This window comes from Manis pentadactyla, chromosome X (genome assembly GCF_030020395.1).
Source record: "Manis pentadactyla isolate mManPen7 chromosome X, mManPen7.hap1, whole genome shotgun sequence".
NCBI classification, from domain to species: Eukaryota; Metazoa; Chordata; class Mammalia; order Pholidota; family Manidae; genus Manis; species Manis pentadactyla.
The window spans coordinates 144,271,296-144,282,707 of record NC_080038.1 but is presented as its reverse complement, the minus strand read 5'-3'; positions in this window follow the sequence as shown (position 1 = coordinate 144,282,707).

The following is an 11,412-nucleotide window of genomic DNA, read 5'->3' as shown; positions in this document are numbered from 1 at the left end:
GGGGCCCACCCCACTCCAGTATGACCTCATCTTAACTGATCACATCTACAACGACCCTATTTCCAAGTAAGGTCACATTCTGAGGTCCTGGGAGTTAGGACTTCAACATAGGAATTGGGGGGAAGGGTGCAGCTCAGCCTGTAACAGTGATCTACCTCATCGTCATACAGATGTGGAAACTTGTGGACAGGGAAGGGAGTTGTGGGACGTCACACGTTCATCTAATGGTGTCCTAGCTGGACTCCTGCCTCCCAGGCCAGCATTTGTACACACTCACATTAGCAGCCTGTGTGGCAGTTGCATGATAACTGACAACTGCCATCCATAAATGGGATTTGATGCGGGACAAAAATGTCTGGATAATTTCATTTACATATTGGTGTTTGTTTTTATTTTTATATACAAAAGCCCTCATACCTCTTTCTCTTGCCAACTTCTACAATCTACCAACTTGCACTGTGAGCTCATCAAGGTGGAGATAGAACTTTTAGGATCAACTCAGAAGCTGTAAGACAAAGAAATTAGCCAGTATCCTGGCCCCTCAACAAAGTCCTGAAACCTCCTACCTGCAGCAGCTGCTAAAGAACTAGAGGCCAGTGGAGAGAGCCAACAGAGCTATTGCCATGGAAATGAAATGGCAGGTCAGGGGGTGTGGTCACTATGGAGACAACAAAGAGTAGTGCCTCGGTTATTCCCTTAAGAAACAGAAAATGATTCTTTAAAGGAAAGAGCCCTAGGCTGGCCTTTTTATTTTAGTTGAGAAAACTGAGAGCTAAAGATGGGAAGTGACTTGCTCCAAATTCACTGGATCAGTGACAGGATTAGAGAATTTATAGTTCCTAATTCTCAGTCTAGTGTTTTGCTCACCATATTGTTTTAAACCTCTGTGCTGTGAACCCAGTGACATGGAAAGTGTACACCAAAGTCGAGTTTGGCAACACCTCCAATTTGCTTTACTGACTCATAAAACCATAACCCCACCCCCACTCTCACAGTTCCCCTTTGGGTGGCCAGTGGTGGGGCTGGATGGGAATGGCCATACTTGAAACACCAAATGGCACTTTCTCAAGCTGATCCTTGCACAGCGCAGTGTTTTAAAAGCTAAGCCATGAAGAAAACAGAAATAAGCTCCATCATACAATTGACAAAGCTCATGATTGAGAGAGAGAGAGAGAGAGAGAGAGAGAGAAACTCTAGCTTCTTGATAATGTGGGGTGTGATGCCTACTTTTTCTAAAAATACAAATTGGTAAAATATGCCCCCTGGTGAAAAAACTTGGTTCCATTTCTAAAAAAAATAAATCAGGGGTTTGGGCTGGGGGCTATTTTAGCAAAAACCTCATCTGCCAGCAACCCTGGGCAATGAAATACAAGGTGATTTTTTTTGTTTATTTTTTTATGTCTCTTGCAACAGACAATTAACTAACTTACTTAACAAACACTTACTAATGAAATGCAAGTTTTACTTAAGGATAAGGCTTTTCCTTGAATCCCGCCGCTTTCCATTATCTCATCTCTATAGGCCTCCAGCCACCACCACTGCCCAAAGGCATGTGTCCAGTGCTTCAGTTTACAAGCCTATTCACAATCTCTACAATTTATATACCATCCCCATTTCATAGGTGGAAAAACTGAGGGTAAGGTATATTTTGACGTTGGCTGAAGACCTCACAGTGCCCCTTGTTTCTTGACTCGCAACCACTTCCCTAAAATTTGCATCAGGCTACCTCTCCCAGCTCTATCTGCTGAAGAGCTAAACTGGGATCTTCGAGCTAATGAAGGGACTAGCTAATGCAGTCAGGGAATGCCAGTGGTGGATGAGTGAGAGCCGCTTTCGCCCACCTGACTCGACAGGATCTGGGAAGTTGAGACCTGTAGTGCACTAAGGAGAGCCCATGGACCTTCTGGCAGAGCGGAAGTAGGCACTGAGGAGCCGTGAAACAGGCCCCATCAGCTGCCCACCTTAAGTGCTGGGTCTGCCTAAGGTGTCTCAACCCTTGGCACATCACGGGGTTTGCTATTACGAGAGGAACCTCGGCCCAGTAGGGGCGGCAGGGCCCCAGAAGGGAACACCAAGGTGAAGGATCCTGGCCCGAGTGCTCTTCAGGTGGGCCTGACACCAAACGCTACGCTATGGGAGGGGTGACTGGACTAGGGCACCTTGAGGACTGATGTGACTGAGCCACACCTCAAGATTAACCCACACGTTGTGCTCAACAAGGGCCGAGTTCGGAGGAGGAGCTCCCAACCAGGTGGCTGAATGAGGAAGCGGATGCTGGCCCTGGGAAAGCGAGGCCGGGGCTTGCCCAGACCCTGTGGCTCGGAAACTCAGCTCAGGGCGGAGCGATGGCGTCGGCGCATGGACCTCGGGCTCAGATTTCCACGAGGTCCTCCAGAGCGCCAAGTGGGCGGGGCAGAGGGGCCGCAGCCCGCCTCCAGCTCGGGAGGCTCTGATTGGTCTGGAGGCTCCCCCGCCATTGGGCAGGAGCAGCGTAGCTTTCCCGCTCGCCAGGGGTGGGGCCAGGATAAGAAGCCGCGCCCACCCGCCACCTCCCAGGGTGGGTTCATAGCCTGGGGCATGAGGCGGGGATGGGGGGGGAGCCAAGCGCGGACTCGCGTGGGAGGAAAATCTTGGTCTCCCAAGTTCTTTCTTTCCCCGGAGCAGGCATGCCCAGCCCCGAGCTGCACTCCCAATGTTCATTGAATAAATTTAATGAATAAAATTAATACATAATTGACAAATCAATAAGAGAAATCCAAGGGAAAACCCCAAGTTCTAGGAGACTTGCAATGAGAAAGCAGTAAGTTTTGATTTGGGTTTTTGTTTGTTTTGGTGGTTTTCCTATTCGCCACTTTTTTTATGTGTAATTGAATTATATTAGTTTCAGGTGTACAACATAATGAATTGTGTTCTCTGTTCCTACATTTTCTTTTTCTGTGATTAGGTTGAAACACCACATAAAGGAAAAATGCAGTAGCAGAGGGTAAATGAAACGCTGGAGGAGCAAGACTCAGAAAAGCTGGTGGTTTGGGCACCATAGGAAAGAAAAGGCCCAATAAAAGAAGAAAATGTGCAGGCCCTGCCACGCGTGGCCTTGGCCTTCCTGGCAGAGGGTTCCAGGCCACTCCTCTCACGCCTGTCTTGGGAAGAAGAGCCAGAGCCAGGGGGTGTACATGGTGTGCACCATGTATGAGCAGCTGGGTGTAAGGGTGCATGTGCAATACAGCATGTAGGGCTGTGAGTGTGGATCTGTACGTGTGTGAGTTTGTGTGGACTGCTGGGGCAATACAATTTCCTCCCAGCCCAAGACACCTCTCCACAAAGGTAGAAGAGAAAGAATCCACCGTTATCATTAAATAAGCATGACACGGGAATGTGCCCTGCATCACAGGCAACCCACAAAAAGATTGCAAAGACAAGGATCGTTATGTAGCTAACTGGATCCAGGCCATTACACTTGCTAGGTTCCACAGTTGGAGTCAGGTGACAACCAATGGTAGGACTATTTCCTCCCAGGAGACCCAGAGAAAGGGTGTTAGCTACCTTATTGACTGCATGGCATAGATTTGGCTCCAGGCCCTTGAGGAACCTTTCCCGAGTTGTGAGACTAGCAAGCAGTTTAGCCACTAAAAAGATTGACATGCGTTTGAAAAAGGACCGAGAAAGAAAATGTGAAAGAAAAGGAAAGGAAGGACTCTTTTCCCTTATTTTTCAATAAGGAGAATTCACCCTCTTATTTTTAATTATATTTGCCCTTATAGTATCTAATTGCCAAAGGCTAAGAAGTGTGAGTTCATCTCCCTGTGCACGTGCATGTGCCTGCACACACACACATGCACGCACACACACACATGCATGAGAACATGCTGCCAGGACACCACCCTGGCTCCTTTGGCTCCCAGGTCAAGACCTGCCTGTGGGGCTCTCTGAAGTGCTCTCCGCTCCCCCTGGAGGTCCCCCATCTGTGTACCCTACAAACTCCCCTTCTCCAATTCCGAACACCTCGGGTGACTTTGTAGGACATCCAAAACATGCAGGTCATGAATCAGCTCCTTCTGTGTCCCCACCTGAAGTGCCATTGCCCCCATTTCTACCATCTCCCAAGTGCCACCTCTCCTTTTGGAATCTCCTGTGGCACTTCAAGCCCACATGATAGTGTGTGATCTCTTCTATCTCCTATAAACATTCTTGGGGCTTCTGGTCGTCTCCACAAGACTGTACACTAGTAGGGGAAAGGAGGACATGGTGGGTGGCTTTTCCCTCTCTGTACTGCGACAGCACAGGGCCTTGAACATCTGCCCTCAGGCAGAGCTGCACTTGGAATCTGACTAAGGCCACCTGTCTGGCTTCCCCTGTCACACCCTCTTTCTGTTTCTCTGTTCCCTAAACTGCTGTGAGAATATTAAAGCCAGAAGAATACAAATTTACAAGATCTGTTCCCAAAGCACTTCCCCAAAGAATCCTTGGAGTACAGAGCTGACCTGGTGCACTTAAAATGCATAAGGGCCTAGCATGGTGCCTCCTGACCTGGCCTCCCACCCTCTAGGCTGCAAACACCCTACTGCATAAAGCCCTAGGGAATCTAGGTTTTCTTGCAAGGAGCTATGTCCAGCACCCCCTTGTGGTGGAGGCTGGTCTTTCAGGCCTGAGGAAGCCAGGGCAGGGGCAGAACAGCCAGCTTCCTGGAGAGGCACATCCATGCAGGCTTTCGACCAAGAAGCTTGCACCACAAAATAGCTGCTTTTTTGGAAATCCTGATATGGAGAAGCTGTGTGCTCAGTCCTCTGATTCCAGGTCAGGCTGAGATCTGACTGCAGAAAAGTAGTTAAAAGATTTCTGCTAGAAAACTACCAAGAAGGCACCACCCATTTTACCTTGGGAGTGTCACCTTATCATTGATGCCTCATGCTTTATCTGGATCCATGGCACTGCCATCTGGCTTTCCACATGTCTCAGAGCTTGGCCTAGACATCCACCATTCCCTATCTCTCCTCTCAAGAAGGCTCTGAGACAAGTTAGAGCAAACATTGCCTCTGGGATGTATAGGGCAATGGAAGCTCACACCTCACCAGAGAAATCCTTCCTAGAATGGAAGACTGCCAATTGGCCATCCAGCCTCCATTTCTCCCTCCAGAAACAAGGAACTCAGTGCCTCCTGAGATAGCCAACTTATTTTTCTTCCCTCTATAAGTAGCCTGTTGGTGGCAAAGGTCAGCCTTACTATCTATCCCTTCCCCTGTTCAGATGCTGGCCTCTAGTAACCTTGCCAACCCTTGTTAGTGACTGCATGTCACTGCTGAAATGCATCTATGTGAATGTCAGAAGACCCCCAAGTCTTGTCTATGCAGGCGCTGCCAGGTCTTCTCTGTCCTGACCTGGGTGGATTTTTAGGTGTTGATGAAAAATTCATCAAAATGACCTTGAAAATAAAGACAGAGTTTTATTTGAGCCAAATTTTGCACCTAAGCCCAGGAAGATATAACTCTAATGTGTGAGATATATTCCAAACAACCCAAGCCATACAAAGGTTTTATATTCTTGACTAGTCAGCAGCATAGAGAGATGGAACTTCAAAGGGGCACATTTCATTTACAGAAGATATGTTATACAAAGAAAAGGTGGGGATGATACACATCCTGGGGGCACTTGGACCCAAAGGAAATTAAGGGGAAAGGTAAACATTTTGCTTATCCTTTAACAGGAATGCAGATGCTAATTTTTTAGCCTTGAACTTAATTAACAGATGGTACTATATTGAGACTCCCAGAGTTAATGAAACCTTCAGTACTTAGGCCTGGGAAATCTTTTTGGTGGTCCCTAGTATGGTGGTCAGGTTTTCTTTAGTTCAGTGCAAAATGTATGTCCCCATGTTGGTCACTGTGACATCTCACCTCTCTCTCCACAAGAGAGACCCAAGGGACCCAGTGGGGAAACAGCTGGATTTCACAGGAGAGAACTAGACTTAGAGCTGAAGGCCAGGACTTGAACCACCTGTATTCCTTCACCACATCCCAGCTGTGCAACCACACACAAGTCAATGTCCCTTTCTGGGCATACATTTACCTCATCTGGAAATGGTTGGTTTTGAGAATCTGATGACCAAGCAGGTATAATAGATAGTCACTTGATAAACTGCAGTCCTGATGTGGCACGGGAGAAAGAGAACTGGACTGAGTGTAGAAAGATCCCGGAACCAGGTGTGACTCCGCCTGGGACTCCTGTATGCCCTGGAGCAAATCTCTGTGGTTGCCCATCTGTCAATGTCAGAGCTGGATGTGGGTGGGACTAAGGGGATCTCTCCTGGCCTCGCACACAGGTTGTCACCTGAGGAACAGTGGCCAGAACAGGCTGTGCAGCCTGGGGAAGAGAAGACCAGGAAGAGCTCTGTCTGCAGATGTCTGAAGGGCTTTCACAGCGAAGGGAGATGAGGTTAGTGATGAGTATCGAGTGGAAGGGGTGGAGGACTAGGATCCAAGGGCAGAAGCCATTTGAGTTTGCCTCCTGTGGTTCTAAAGAAGCACCTCCAATCTGTTGAGCTGTTGGAGCTGCTGTACAAAGCAGGCTCTTGCCCTGGATGGAGGTGGACGTGGAGGGCGGATTGCTCTTAGATGACGAGACGCCTCCTCCTGAATCAGATGATTTTGGGATCTCTGAGACCGCGGTGAGATCAGAGGTATTTTTACGGCACCTTGTACAGATTTGTGTACTCAGATGGGCTCAGCTGAATGAGTGAATGAATCCTTCTTCGTGTAACAGGGAAGGCCTGTAATGGGGTGTTATCCTTGGCCCCTGACACAGGGGTAATGATGGCGTCCCACAGAAAACAGTTTTGCATGTAAATATCACTTAAATCAGCACAGCCGTTGTCAAACAGTGAGGCCCTGACAGAAGCCAGCACACCAACCTGGAAACATTTTTATGGTAATATTTTCCTACAGAACTCGGAGCTTCAAAAGGAAGGCATTCAAATACACCCCTAGAGTGTTGCAGCTAGAATGAATGAAGCCAAGGCATGGGCTGCAGGGGTGGGGCCTAGCCCAGGGTAGAAACCTACGTGAGCCCTGCAGCGCCTTGGCAGAGTGGGACCCAAACCAGACCCAGGGGAGGCTGGAGGTGAGACAACGATACAGACAGGAGCTGGCAATGAGTCGGGAATATGACTTGACCAAGAGCCCCAGCCCATGCCTCCCTCAGGTATGATGAGGTGGCAGTGCAAGGGAAGACGGTGGCCCTGTAGAGGAGGGTACTGGCGAGCACCAAACACGTCTGGCAGACCCCGGGCCCCCTCACCCTGGCTAGTGTCCAGTTTGCATGGGAAGCATCCCTTCTGGGGACACTCTGTCCCAAACTTACAATTCCGACAGCCTCGGGGCTCTCAAGGTTCCCTTCCCTTGGAAAGCACTTCTCATTGACATCTTTTGAAATCCCACCCATCCTTAATACTTGAGCTAAAATGCCACCTCTTCCATAAGGCTTTTCTAAATGTCAAAGCCCTAGTTCTTCATCGCCACAACCCTAGCTGTCCCCCTTCTCTGGCGCTCCTGTCGCTCTGCTCTGCGTAGATCTGCTTCTGGCTCTGCACCGGCGCCTCCTGTCTGCCTGTCCCTGCCCGTCGCTCACTTCTTCAGCTCAGAGAGCTCATGTTGTGCCCGTTTGCGGCCTCTAGTCCCAGCGCTACCAGCGCTCAGCGAGCGTTAGCGGCCCTGTTGAGCGTCCGGAGGAAAAGACTGTGAAGAGTCAGGGTGCTGCCTGGCTGCACCCACTCCTGCAAGGAGGCAGGGAGGGAGGCCTGTGGAGGAAACCCTCTAGCTTTTATTGTCCTGAAAGCCTCCTGGGGAGAGACGCTGGGTGGATAGGAGGACTGGCAGGCCAGATTCCCCACAGGAGGGGAACACTTCACAGTTCATTCATCAGTTCAATCATTTGTTCACTTATGGAGTGCCTACTATGGGAAGGCTCTGTTTTATTTTGGTTTTGATGGTATAGCCAAGTGGTTGAGGCTAAATCTGGGTTCAAATACCAATTCTGTTCCTAGCTGTGTGACCTTGGACAAATTACTGAACTTCTCTGTGTCTCAGTTTCTTTATCTGTAAAATGGGGACCATAATAGTACCTTCCTCATAAGTGTTTGTGAGGATTAAATGATTGAACTGATACCAAGTGCTTGGCACATAGGAAGCCCTACACAAGCACTGGTGATTATTTTAGGCACTTCCAATACCTACAGCAGGGGACAAACCCAACAGACATCTTTGCCCTTGTGGGGCTTCAATCCTGGTGGAGGAAGATGGACAATTAACAGCAACAACAAAGGCGATCAGGTGAGGAGGTGATAATGATGTGGGGAACCAGACAGCAGGTAGGGGAAGTTAGAATAGGCAGGTGCAGATTGCAATTTTAGATGTGATGGTCATTGTGGGCCTCACAGGGAGACCTGTACTGTTGACTGCATCAACTTGAACATGCAGCTTGGGGCTGATCATCTCACAGTCTTTCCAGCTCTTGCTAAGGCACCCATGGTTGCCATGCTCAGGAGTGCCTTTGGGTTGCAGGAGAAGATCCTTCAAGAGTGTACTCTCAGAGACCAGGTGCCTGGAGGGTGAGAAGCAGTTTGCTGCCGAGCTAGAGAAGGTGCAGAAGCCAACAAGGAACCAAGGCCTTGGCTGACACAGAAAGGCAAACACTTGTGGCCAAGTCTGGCAGCTGCTTGGTCTCTGCAGAGCAAACACAACCCTTGCCACTGGCACAGAGATGGCTGGCCAGGCCAAAGCCCTTTGGAGATCTTAGCTAATGAGGGCCTGCAGTAGGAAGCTTGGCTCAGCCTTGCCATTCTGCGGAACCACATCACTTTTTTCCTAAGCTGGGCTTCCACTTACCTGGGCAGGCTGACGGAACAGACTGACAGTGCCCTGAATTTTTAATGAAGTGTGAAGGACAGAAGGTTTGGCTGTGGGGGATGCAGAGAGAGTCCTTTCTGGGTTTCTTGGGGAAATGGCTCCAGAAAGAACAATACATCAACATATCTTCTGAGGGCAGGGCTTCTGGTGAGAGTCCTCCCCATCCGCACCCCTCACCCCTAGTCACACACAGGCTATCCTCAGAAGCCACTTTGCCAATCCCAAGCCCCATCTTTGCTTCCTGAGGCAACAACGTCCCCTCCTCCTGTCCCAGTGCTGCCTGTGGTACTCAGGTGGTAGCTGTTTTGCTTTTGGATTCTGTCCCCGCAATTGAACTCTAAGCTCCTCAAGATCAGGTACGTTTTTGAGGAGGTGACACTTTATAGTTTGAGGTTTTCCATTTAAGTCAATGAACAAAAATTGAGTTAATTTTTGTAAGTGGTGCAAGATATGGATCCACATTCATTGCTTTGCATGTGGCTGGCCAGTTGTTCCAGCACCATTTGGTGAAAAGACTACACCTTCTCCACTGAGGTGCCTCTGCACCTTGGCAGTACCAGTCAGTTATGTTTATTTCTGAACCGTGTTACATTCAATTGATTTATGTGTCAGTCCTTTCACCATACTACGTTGTCTTGGTTACCATAGCTTTATAGAAAGTCTTGAAATTTAATAGTGTGACTGCTCCAACTTTGTTCTTCTTTTTCCAACTTGGTACTTTTGCTCTTCTATTTTTGCTATTATGTCTCATGCTGACTTTTTGTATATTGGTCTTGTGTTCTGTTCTAGTAGCTTTTCTGTAGGTTCTTTGAGATTTTCTACATAGACAATCATGCTGCCTGTGAATGTAGACAGCCTTATGTTTTCCATTCCAGTCTGAAGGCTTCTTACCTCCTTGCCTTACTGCAAAGACCTCGAGTAGGACATTGAACAGGAGTGGTGGGGGCAGCACATCCTTGTGCTCACAGTCCTAAGGGGGTCGGGGGAAGCATGTTGTCTTTCACCATTAATTATGATGTTTGGAGCATTTTTTCTGTACATGTCCTTTTTCAAGAGCAGAGAGATCCCTTTTACTCCAAGTTTGCTGAGGTTTTTATTACAAATGGATGTGTGATCATGTGGTTTTGCTTCTTTAGACTGTTAGTATGATGGATTGCATTGATTCTTTTTAATGCTAAATCAGCTTTGCATTACCAGAATAAACACCACTTTGTTTTTTTTTTATATTATCTGATCAATTTGCTAATATTTGTTGAGGGTTTTCACACTGTGCTGATGAGGAGCATTGGTTTTTAGTTTAGTTTAGTTTTTTCCCTATGCCACTTTGTCTGGATGTGGTGTCAGGGTAATGCTGGCATCATATAATAATTTAAGAAGTATCACCTTGTCTTCTTTTTTTCTTGAAGAGTTTTTGTAGAGTTGATATTACATATTCCTCAATGTTTTATGGAAGTTGGAAATCAATTCATATGGCTTTAATTTGTGGGAAGATTTTAACTCAGAATTCCATTCAATTAATTTAAGAGATATAGGACTTCCATTTATCTGTTTCTTTTTCAGTGAATGTTTGTAGTTTGTGTCTTTCAAGGAATATGTCTAGTTCATCTAAGTTGTGAAAATTTTAAACATAGTGTGTTTGTAGCTCCTTATTGTCCTGTTAATATCTGTGGTATATTGTCATTTTTAATGGTTGCCTGATATTATATTATATAAAGTATCATAATTTATTTAACCATTCTTTTATTGTTGACCTGTTATTGATTACTTTTGCATTTTCATCATTATAAATACAATCAACAGATTGTGTGTGTGCATATATATGTATGAATGTATATATATATATATATAAACCTTTGCGAAGATGTCTTATTTCTTTAGATAAATCCTCAAAGCAAACTTTATATTTGTGTCTATTAATGGATAAAAATTACCCCCAAACTCAGTGGTTTAAAACAACAAATGCATATTCTCATTTATTTATTTATTACCCAACAATACATTATTTATTATTTAGACAGTTCATGCAGGTCTGGAATCTAGGTGTGGCTTGACTGAGTCCTCTGGTTCAGGGTCTCTCACAAAGTAGCAATCAACTATTGGCTAGAGCCATGGTCATCTCAAGGCTTAAGTGGGGGAGGATCTCCTTCCCAGCCCACTTACATGATTATAAGCAAGATTTCATTCCTTCCAGGCCATTGGACTGAGGGCCTCAGCTCCTCACTGGCTGGCCATTGACCAGAGGCTGCCAATGAGCCTTCCTGTAGGGCAGCTTACAATATAGCAGCTGACTTCCATCAGAGAAACAAGGGAATGAGAGACCAGGAGATGGCCAGCAAGACAGAAGCCACAGGCTTTTTGTACCTAATCTTGGAAGAGGCATCCCATCACTCTGGCTGTATTCTAGTTTTTAGAAATGAGTCACTAAGTCTGGCCCACACTCGAGGTGAGGGGAGTACACAAGGACACAAATACAAGGAGGGAAGGGTCTTAGGGGACATTTTAGAGGCTGCCTAGT